This window comes from Anomalospiza imberbis, unplaced genomic scaffold, assembly GCF_031753505.1.
Source record: "Anomalospiza imberbis isolate Cuckoo-Finch-1a 21T00152 unplaced genomic scaffold, ASM3175350v1 scaffold_1290, whole genome shotgun sequence".
NCBI lineage: Eukaryota > Metazoa > Chordata > Aves > Passeriformes > Viduidae > Anomalospiza > Anomalospiza imberbis.
In genome coordinates, this window is record NW_027099689.1 from 10,381 (window position 1) to 21,565 (window position 11,185).

General features: G+C 55.2%; 1 pseudogene; it reads left to right on the top strand.

The window, feature by feature from the left end:
- Positions 1-252: 252 nt before the first annotated feature.
- On the top strand, positions 253-8,403 carry LOC137466027 (protein spinster homolog 1-like; annotated as a pseudogene).
- Positions 8,404-11,185: the final 2,782 nt, after the last annotated feature.

Sequence of the window (11,185 nt, forward strand, 5' to 3'; positions counted from 1 at the left end):
GGTTTTTTTGGTTGAATTTGCTGAATTTCGGGGATTTTTTTTTGTAATTTTTTTGGGGTTTTTTTGGTCGAATTTGCTGAATTCCGGGGATTTTTTTTGTAATTTTTTTTGTATTTCTTTTTTTTGTTTTTTTGGTCGAATTTGCTGAATTCCGGGGATTTTTTTCCCGTCCAATTTCGCTGAATTTCGTTTTTTTTTCCTTTTTTTTTTTCCCTTTAAATTCCCAGGGATCTCTTCCCCCTCCCCCCACCCATGGCCTCCCCCTGCCCCTCCCCCACCTTGGCTCGCCCCGATGACGTCACGGTGGGGGCGGGGCCGGAACCCGAAGCGGCCCCGCCCCCCGCGGGCAAAGCCCCGCCCCCTCCGCCCCGCCCCCACCTGAGCGTGCTGGTGCTGTGCTTAATTAATCTCCTTAATTACATGGATCGCTTCACCGTGGCCGGTGAGGGGCGGGGCTACCGCCAGGGGGAGGGGCTAAGGGGAAAGGGGAGGGGCTAAGGGGAAAGGGGGAGGGGCATAAAGAAGGGGGAGGGGCTAAAGGGGGAAGAGATTGGAGGGAACAGGGATGGGCAGGGGGCGGGGCTAAAGGGAAATGGGGAGGGGTTAAGGGGAGAGGGGAGGGGCTAAAGGGGAAGAGGAGGGGCTAAAGGGAGGGGGTGGGGCTAAAGGGAAGGGGGTTAAATGAAGGGGGTGGGGCTAAAGAGCGGAGAAGGGGTTAAAGGGGGAGGGGCCAATGGGAAAGGGGTGGGGCTTAAAGGGTGGGGGAGGGGCAAAGGGGGAGGTGAGGGAGGGGCGGGAAGGGGGAGGGGCAGAAGGAAGAGTGGGGGAGGGGCATAAAAGGGTGGGGGAGGGGCGCAGGGGGAGGGGCAGAGCTGTGTGGGCGTGGCCTGGGCGTGTCCTGGTTAATCTTGGGCGTGTCCACTTGCGTATCGGGCGTGTCCAGGTGCACTGTGGGCGTGTCCCAGGTGTTTGGGGGGCGTGGCTTGGGCGTGTCCTAGTTCATAATGGGCGTGTCTCGTTGCATTGTGGGCGTGTCCCAGCGCACTGTGGGCGTGTCCAGGTGCATTGTGGGCGTGTCCAGGTGCATTGTGGGCGTGTCCAGGTGCACTGTGGGCGTGTCCAGGTGCACTGTGGGCGTGTCCCACTGAATTGTGGGCGTGTCCAGGTGCACTGTGGGCGTGTCCCTTGCATTGTGGGCGTGTCCAGGTGCACTGTGGGCGTGTCCCACTGAATTGTGGGTGTGTCCAGGCGCACTGTGGGCGTGTCCCAGCGCACTGTGGGCGTGTCCAGGCGCACTGTGGGCGTATCCCAGCACATTGTGGGCGTGTCCAGATGCACTGTGGGCGTGTCCAAGTGCACTGTGGGCGTGTCCCAGCGCACTGTGGGCGTGTCCAGGCGCACTGTGGGCGTATCCCAGCACATTGTGGGCGTGTCCAGGTGCACTGTGGGCGTGTCCAAGTGCACTGTGGGCGTGTCCCACCGCACTGTGGGCGTGTCCAGGTGCACTGTGGGCGTATCCAGGCCCATTATGGGCGTGTCCCACTGCACTGTGGGCGTGTCCAGGTGCACTGTGGGCGTGTCCCTTGCATTGTGGGCGTGTCCAGGTGCACTGTGGGCGTGTCCAGGTGCACTGTGGGCGTGTCCCACTGAATTGTGGGCGTGTCCAGGCGCACTGTGGGCGTGTCCAGGCGCACTGTGGGCGTGTCCAGGTGCACTGTGGGCGTGTCCAGGTGCACTGTGGGCGTGTCCCACTGAATTGTGGGCGTGTCCAGGTGCACTGTGGGCGTGTCCCAGGTGTGTGGGGGGTGTGGCTTGGGCGTGTCCTAGTTCATAATGGGCGTGCCTCGTTGCATTGTGGGCGTGTCCCTTGCATTGTGGGCGTGTCCAGGTGCACTGTGGGCGTGTCCTACTGAATTGTGGGCGTGTCCAGGTGCACTGTGGGCGTGTCCAGGTGCACTGTGGGCGTGTCCCGGTGCACAGTGGGCGTGTCCCCTTGCACAGTGGGCGTGTCCCAGCCCCGCCCCTCCCCCCCAGGTGTGCTGCCGGAAGTCGAGGATTATTTCGGCATCGGCGACAGCAGCTCCGGCCTCCTGCAGACAGGTGAGGCCACGCCCACCGCCCCGGCCACGCCCGCCCGGCCACGCCCGCCCCGTGTCCCGCCATTCCTCCGAACTCGGGGATTTTTTGGGTTCTTTTTAGGATTTTTTGGGATTTTTTCGGGTTTTTTAGGGTTTTTTGTTTGTTTTTGGGGATTTTTTGGAGGTTTCTTGGGTCTTCTTAAATTTTTGCATTTTTTAGGAAATTTTTTTAGGGGTTTTTTAAAGATTTTTTTGGGGTTTTTTAAAGATTTTTTGGGGTTTTTTAAAGATTTTTTGGGTTTTGTTAGGATTTTTTTTAACTTTTTGGGGATTTCTTTGAGGTTTTCTGGGTTTTTTAAATTTTTTGCATTTTTAGGAAATTTTTTAGGGGTTTTTCAAAGATTTTTTTGGGGTTTTTTTTTTGGGTTTTTTGGGGTTTTTTTAGGATTTTTTTTATTTTTTGGGGATTTCTTTGAGGTTTTCTGGGTTTTTTTAATTTTTTGCATTTTTAGGGTTTTTTGGGGGGGGTTTTAAAGATATTTTGGGGTTTTTTAAAGATTTTTTGGGGGTTTTTTAGGATTTTTTTTTATTTTTAGGGAATTTCTTTGAGGTTTTCTGGGTTTTTTAAATTTTTTGCATTTTTAGGGATTTTTTTGTGGGGGGGTTTTAAAGATATTTTGGGGTTTTTTAAAGATTTTTTTGGGTTTTGTTAGGATTTTTTTTAACTTTTTGGGGATTTCTTTGAGGTTTTCTGGGTTTTTTTAATTTTTTGCATTTTTAGGGATTTTTGGGGGGGGGTTTAAAGATATTTTGGGGTTTTTTAAAGATTTTTTGGGGTTTTTTTTAGGATTTTTTTTAACATTTTGGGGATTTCTTTGAGGTTTTCTGGGTTTTTTAAATTTTTTGCATTTTTAGGGATTTTTTGGGGCGGGTTTTAAAGATATTTTGGGGTTTTTTAAAGATTTTTTGGGGTTTTTTTCGGATTTTTTTTAACTTTTTGGGGATTTCTTTGAGGTTTTCTGGGTTTTTTTAATTTTTTGCATTTTTAGGGATTTTTTGGGGGTTTTTTAAAAGATTTTTTGGGTTTTCTAGGTTTTTTTTAGGGGTTTTTTGGGTGTTTTTTTGGATTCTTAAAATTTTTTTGGGTTTTGTTAAATTTTTGCATTTTAGGGATTTTTTTGGGCATTTTAAAAGATTTTTTGGGGTTTTTAGTTTTTTTTAGGATTTTTTGGGGGGAATTTTTGATTTTTTTTGGGTTTCTTTAAGTTATTTGTATTTTTTGGGATTTTTTGGGGTTTTTTATAGATTTTTTGGGGGGTTTTTTTAAAGATTTTTTGGGTTTTTCTGGGGCTTTTTTAGGGGTTTTTTGGGTGTTTTTATTGATATTTTAAAGGTTAATTGGGTTTTTTTAAGGATTTTGCATTTTTGGCGTTTTTTTTTACATTTTTTAAGATTGTTTAAAGATTTTTTGGGGATTATTTGAGGCTTTTTGAGGTTTTTTAAGATGTTTGCATTTTTTAGGGATTTTCTGTGGTTTTTTTGAGTTTTTTGGTTTTTTTATTTAGGAGGGATTTTTTTTTTTAGGTTTTTTTGGTTTTTTTCAAGATTTTTTGCATTTTTAGGGAATTTTTTGGTTATTTTGAAGTTTTTTGGGGTTTTTTTTGGGTATTTTGGGTTATTTTGTTTTTTTTTTTTTTATTTTTCTGGTTATTTTGGGGTTTTTTTTGATTATTTTGGGTAATTTTGGGGTTTTTTTCCTCACCTGTCTCACCTCTCTCAGCGTTCATCGGCAGTTTTGCGTCGCTTTGTGTTCATTTTTGGGGATTTTTTATCGTTTTTTCCCATTTTGGCGTTGTTTTTTCCCATTTTTCCCATTCTTGGATGATTTTATGGGTATTTTTTGTTGTTTTTTGGGTTATTTTGGGTAATTTTGGGTATTCTCCTCACCTGTCTCACCTGTCTCACCTGTCCCAGCATTCATCGGCAGTTTTGGGTCGCTTTGTGTTCATTTTTGGGGATTTTTTATCGTTTTTTCCCATTTTGGTGTTGTTTTTTCCCATTTTCCCCATTCTTGGATGATTTTATGGGTATTTTTTGTTGTTTTTTTGGGTTATTTTGGGTAATTTTGGGTTTTTTCCCCACCTGTCTCACCTGTCTCACCTGTCCCAGTGCTCCTCAGCAGTTCTGTGTCCGTTTTTGTGTTATTTTTTTGTGTTTTTTTGGGTTTTTGAGTTATTTTCTGTGGGGTTTTTTTGTTCTTTTGTTGTTTTTTGGGTAATTTTGGGTAATTTTGGGTTTTTCCCTCACCTGTCTCACCTGTCTCACCTGTCCCAGTGTTCATCAGCAGTTACCTGGTGCTGGCTCCTCTCTTCGGCTTCCTCGGGGACCGGCACAGCCGCAAGCGGCTCCTGGCCCTGGGGCTGGCCCTGTGGTCAGGGGTCACCCTGGCCACCAGCTTCGTGCCCCCGCAGGTGAGCCGGGCACACCTGGGGACACCTGGGGGCACCCGGAATACACCTGGGGACACCCGGAATGCACCTGGACACACCTGGGACACACCTGGGACACACCTGGAACACCTGGGACTCACCTGGGGACACCTGGGACACACCTGGGACACCCGAAATGCACCTGGGGACACCTGGGACACACCTGGGGACACCTGGGACACACCTGGGACACCCGAAATGCACCTGGGGACACCTGGGGACACACCTGGGGACACCTGGGACACACCTGGGGACACCTGGGACACACCTGGGGACACCTGGGGACACCCGGAATACACCTGGGACACACCTGGGGACACCTGGGCACACCTGGGCACACCTGGGGACACCTGGGGACACCCGAAATGCACCTGGGGACACCTGGGACACACCTGGGGACACCTGGGATGCACCTGGGACACCTGGGGACACCTGGGACACACCTGGACACACCTGGGGACACCTGGGGACACCCAAAATACACCTGGGGACACCTGGGACACACCTGGGAACACCTGGGGACACCTGGGACACACCTGGGACACCTGGGGACACCTGGGGACACCTGGGGACACCTGGGGGCACCCAGAATACACCTGGGGACACCTGGGGACACCTGGGGACACCTGGGGGCACCCAGAATACACCTGGGGACACCTGGACACACCTGGGGACACCTGGGACTCACCTGGGACACACCTGGGACACCTGGGAGACACCTGGGGACACCTGGGAGACACCTGGGGACACCTGGGACTCACCTGGGGACACCCGGAATACACCTGGGACACACCTGGGGACACGTGGGGGACACGTGGGACACATCTGGGCACACCTGGGGACACCTGGGGACAGCTGGGGACACCTGGGGACACCTGAAACACACCTGGGGACACCTGGGACACACCTGGGACACATCTGGGGACACCCGAAATACACCTGAGCACACCTGGGGACACCTGGGGGACAGCTGGGGACACCCAAAATGCACCTGGGCACACCTGGGGACACCTGGGAACACCTGGGAGACACCTGGGGACACCTGAAATGCACCTTGGCACACCTGGGACTCACCTGGGACACACCTGGGGACACCTGGGACACACCTGGGCACAGCTGGGGACACCCGAAATACACCTGGGGGGGGAGGGGACACACCTGGGGGGGATGGGGGGGGGACACACCTGGGGGGGAGGTGTGGGGAGGGGTCGGTGACCCCGTGGCCCCTCCCCCAGCATTTCGGGGCACACCTGGGGGATGGGGGGGGAGGTGGGGGGAGGGGTCGGTGACCCCGTGGCCCCTCCCCCAGCATTTCGGGGCACACCTGGGGGATGGGGGGGGAGGTGGGGGGAGGGGTCCCTTGACCCCGTGGCCCCTCCCCCAGCATTTCGGGGCGCTCGGGGGGAGGTGGGGGGAGGGGTCGGTGACCCCGTGGCCCCTCCCCCAGCATTTCGGGGCACACCTGGGGGATGGGGGGGAGGTGGGGGGAGGGGTCCCTGACCCCGTGGCCCCTCCCCCAGCATTTCGGGGCACACCTGGGGGATGGGGGGGAGGTGGGGGGAGGGGTCCCTGACCCCGTGGCCCCTCCCCCAGCATTTCGGGGCACACCTGGAGGATGGGGGGGAGGTGGGGGGAGGGGTCGGTGACCCCGTGGCCCCTCCCCCAGCATTTCGGGGCGCTCCTGGGGATGGGGGGGAGGTGGGGGGAGGGGTCGGTGACCCCGTGGCCCCTCCCCCAGCATTTCGGGGCGCTCCTGGCCGGCCGCGCCCTGGTGGGGGTGGGCGAGGCCGCCCTACTCCACGCTGGCCCCCACCCTGGTGGCCGACCTGTTCCGCGGCCCCGCCCGCAGCCGCGCCCTGGGCGGCTTCTACCTGGCCGTGCCCCTGGGCAGGTGAGGCTGGGGGAGGGGCTTCGCGGGGCGGGGGAGGGGTCTGGGGCGGGGTTTTGCCTGGCCACGCCCCTGGGTGGGAGAGGGTGGGGGAGGGGAAATGGGGGTGGGGTTCTTACCTGGCCACGCCCCTGGACAGGTGAGGCTGGGGGAGGGCTTCGCGGGGCGGGGGAGGGGAAAAGGGGAGCAGGGGAGGGGAAATGGGGGCGGGGTTTTGCCTGGCCACGCCCCTGGGTGGGAGAGGGTGGGGAAGGGGAAATGGGGGTGGGGGAGGGGAAACGGGGAGTGGGGGAGGGGAAATGGGGGTGGGGGTCTTACCTGGCCACGCCCCTGGGCAGGTGAGGCTGGAGGAGGGGCTTCATGGGGTGGGGGAGGGGAAATGGGGGGTGGGGGAGGGGCTCTGGGGGTGGGGGAGGGGGAAACGGGGAGTGGGGGAGGGGAAATGGGGGTGGGGGTCTTACCTGGCCACACCCCTGGGCAGGGGAGGCTGGGGGAGGGGCTTTGCAGGGTGGGGGAGGGTCTTTATTGGGTGGGGGAGGGGTCTGGGGGCGGGGTTTGCTTCGCGGGGTGGGGGAGGGGAATTGGGGAGTGGGGGATGGGGTCTGGGGGCGGGATCTTACCTGGGCCACGCCCTTGGGCAGGTGAGGGTGGGGGAGGGGCTTTGCGGGGTGGGGGAGGGTCTTATTGGGTGGGGGAGGGGTCTGGGGGCGGGGTTTTGTCTGGCCACACCCCTGGGTGGGAGAGGGTGGGGGGAGGGGAAATGGGGAGTGGGGGAGGGGCTCAGGGGGCGGGGTCTTACCTGGCCACGCCCCTGGGCAGGTGAGGGTGGGGAGGGGCCACGGGGGGGCCCTGCCCCACCCCCCCCGTGACCCGCCCCTCCCCCGCAGCGGGCTGGGGTACATCGCGGGGTCAAAGGTCAAGGACCTGGCGGCCGATTGGCGCTGGGCGCTGCGGGTGAGCGGGGGAGGGGCGGAGCGCAAACCCCCCGAAAAATCCCAAAAAATCCCCCAAAATCCCCAAAGCCCCCCCCAAAAACCCCCCGAAAAATCCCCAAAAAATCCCCCAAAAAAATCCTAAAAATCCCCCCAAAAAATCCCCCCAAAATCCCCAAAGCCCCCCCAAAAAACCCCCCGGAAAATCCCCCAAAAATCCCAAAAATATCCCAAAAATCCCCCCAAAAAATCCCCCCGAAATCCCCCCAAAAAATCCCCCAAAAATTCCCCCAAAAAAATCCCCCAAAAATCCCCCAAAAATCCCCCGGAACCCCCCCAGAAATCCCCAAAATATCCCCCAAAAATCCCCCCCCAAAAAATCTCCCAAAAATCCCCCCAAAAATCGCCAAAATCCCCCCAAAAATCCCCAAATCCTTACACAATGACCCCTGAGGGACCCCTGGGTGACCCCTGAGTGACCGCTGAGTGACCACTGACCCCTGAGTGACCTCTGAGTGACCCCTGAGTGACCACTGCCCCCTGAGTGACCCCTGAGTGACCTCTGAGTGACCCCTGAGTGACCGCTGACCCCTGAGTGACCCCTGAGTGACCACTGAGTGACCCCTGAGTGACCACTGACCCCTGAGTGACCTCTGAGTGACCCCTGAGTGACCACTGACAACTGAGTGACCTCTGAGTGACCCCTGAGTGACCGTTGACCCCCGGGTGACCACTGACCCCCGGCTGCCCCCTGAGTGACCCCTGAGTGACCTCGGGTGACCCCTGAGTGACCCCAGGTGACCCCGAGTGACCGCTGCCCGCTGTCCGCAGGTGACCCCTGTCCTGGGCGTGGCCGCGCTGCTGCTGCTCCTGGCCGTGGTCAGCGACCCCCCCCGGGGCGGCCTGGACGGGGCTCCTCCGGCCACTGCCGCGGCCACCGCTGCGGCCACTGCTCCGGCCACCGCTCCGGCCACTGCCCGCTCCTGGGGACACGACCTGAGAGAGCTGGGCCGCAAGTGAGTGACCGCCGAGTGACAACGAGTGACCACTGAGTGACCACTGAGTGACCCCGAGTGACCACTGACCACTGAGTGACCACTGACCGCTGAGTGACCCTGAGTGACCACTGAGTGACCAATGAGTGACCACTGACCACTGAGTGACCCTGAGTGACCACTGAGTGACCACTGAGTGACCAATGAGTGACCACTGACCACTGAGTGACCACTGAGTGACCCCGAGTGACCACTGACCACTGAGTGACCACTGAGTGACCACTGAGTGAACACTGAGTGACCACCGAGTGACCCTGAGTGACCACTGACCACTGAGTGACCCTGAGTGACCACTGACCACTGACTGACCACTGAGTGACCACTGAGTGACCACTGAGTGACCACTGAGTGACCACTGAGTGACCGAGTGACCACTGAGTGACCACTGACCACTGAGTGACCACTGACTGCTGAGTGACCACTGAGTGACCAGTGACCGCCGAGTGACCCTGAGTGACCACTGAGTGACCAGAGTGACCACTGACCACTGAGTGACCACTGACCACTGAGTGACCACTGAGTAACCCTGAGTGACCACTGAGTGACCACTGAGTGACCACTGACAGCTGAGTGACCACTGAGTGACCACTGAGTGACCACTGAGTGACCACTGACCGCTGAGTGACCACTGACAGCTGAGTGACCACTGAGTAACCCTGAGTGACCACTGAGTGACCACTGAGTGACCACTGACCACTGAGTGACCACTGAGTGACCAATGAGTGACCGCTGCCCCGGCCGGGGTCGTTTTGGGGCCGTTTTTGCCCATTTTGGGTTATTTCAACGGGGTTTTTCCGGGATTTCGGGAATTTTTTTTGGGAATTCTGACCTTTGACCTCCCCAACTGGACCCTGCTGCTGTCCACCCTCGGTGTCACCTCAGTGTCCCTTCTCCAAGGCCATTTTTGGGTGGATTTTGGCCATTTTGGGTTATTTTGGTGCCGTTTTTGCCCATTTTGGGTTATTTCAACGGGGTTTTTTTCGGGATTTCGGGAATTCTTTTCGGGAATTCTGACCTTTGACCCCCCCATCCGGACCCTGCTGCTGTCCACCCTCGGTGTCACCTCAGTGTCCCTTCTCCAAGGCCATTTTTGGGTGGATTTTGGCCATTTTGGGTTATTTTGGTGCCGTTTTTGCCCATTTTGGGTTATTTCAACGGGGTTTTTTTGGGATTTCGGGAATTTTTTCTGGAATTCTGACCTTTGACCCCCCCCAGCTGGACCCTGCTGCTGTCCACCCTCGGTGTCACCTCAGTGTCCCTTCTCCAAGGCCATTTTTGGGTGGATTTTGGCCGTTTTTGGTTATTTTGGGGCCGTTTTTGCCCATTTTGGGTTATTTCAACGGGGTTTTTTCGGAATTTCGGGAATTTTTTTCGGGAATTCTGACCTTTGACCCCCCAGCCGGACCCTGCTGCTGTCCACCCTCGGTGTCCTTTATCACTGGGTGTCCCCAAGGCCATTTTTGGGTGGATTTTGGCCGTTTTTGGTTATTTTGGTGTGGATTTTCCCCATTTTGAGTTATTTCAACGGGGTTTTTTTGGGATTTTGGGAATTTTTTTCGGGAATTCTGACCTTTGACCCCCCAGCCGGACCCTGCTGCTGTCCACCCTCGGTGTCACCTCAGTGTCCCTTCTCCAAGGCCATTTTTGGGTGGATTTTGGCCGTTTTTGGTTATTTTGGTGCCGTTTTTCCCCATTTTGGGTTATTTCAACGGGGTTTTTTCGGGATTTCGGGAATTTTTTTTGGGAATTCTGACCTTTGACCCCCCAGCCGGACCCTGCTGCTGTCCACCCTCGGTGTCACCTCAGTGTCCCTTTTCCAAGGCCATTTTTGGGTGGATTTTGACCATTTTTGGTTATTTTGGTGCCGTTTTTCCCCGTTTTGGGTTATTTCAACGGGGTTTTTTTGGGATTTTGGGAATTTTTTTCGGGAATTCTGACCTTTGACCCCCCCATCCAGACCCTGCTGCTGTCCACCCTCGGTGTCACCTCGGTGTCCCTTCTCCAAGGCCATTTTTGGGTGGATTTTGGCCGTTTTTGGTTATTTTGGTGCCGTTTTTCCCCATTTTGGGTTATTTCAACGGGGTTTTTTCGGGATTCCGGGAATTTTTTTCGGGAATTCTGACCTTTGACCCCCCCTCCAGCCAGACCCTGCTGCTGTCCACCCTCGATGTCACCTCGGTGTCCCTTCTCCAAGGCCATTTTTGGGTGGATTTTGGCCATTTTTGGTTATTTTGGTGCCGTTTTTGCCCATTTTGGGTTATTTCAACGGGGTTTTTTCGGGATTTCGGGATTTTTTTCGGGAATTTTGACCTTTGACCCCCCCAACTGGACCCTGCTGCTGTCCACCCTCGGTGTCACCTCAGTGTCCCTTCTCCAAGGCCATTTTTGGGTGTATTTTGGCCGTTTTTGGTTATTTTGGGGCCGTTTTTGCCCATTTTGGGTTATTTCAACGGGGTTTTTTTGGGATTTCGGGAATTTTTTTTGGGAATTCTGACCTTTGACCCCCCCTCCAGCCGGACCCTGCTGCTGTCCACCCTCGGTGTCACCTCAGTGTCCCTTCTCCAAGGCCATTTTTGGGTGGATTTTGGCCGTTTTTGGTTATTTTGGTGTGGATTTTCCCCATTTTGGGTTATTTCAACGGGGTTTTTCGGGATTTCGGGAATTTTTTTCGGGAATTCTGACCTTTGACCCCCCCATCCGGACCCTGCTGCTGTCCACCCTCAGTGTCACCTCAGTGTCCCTT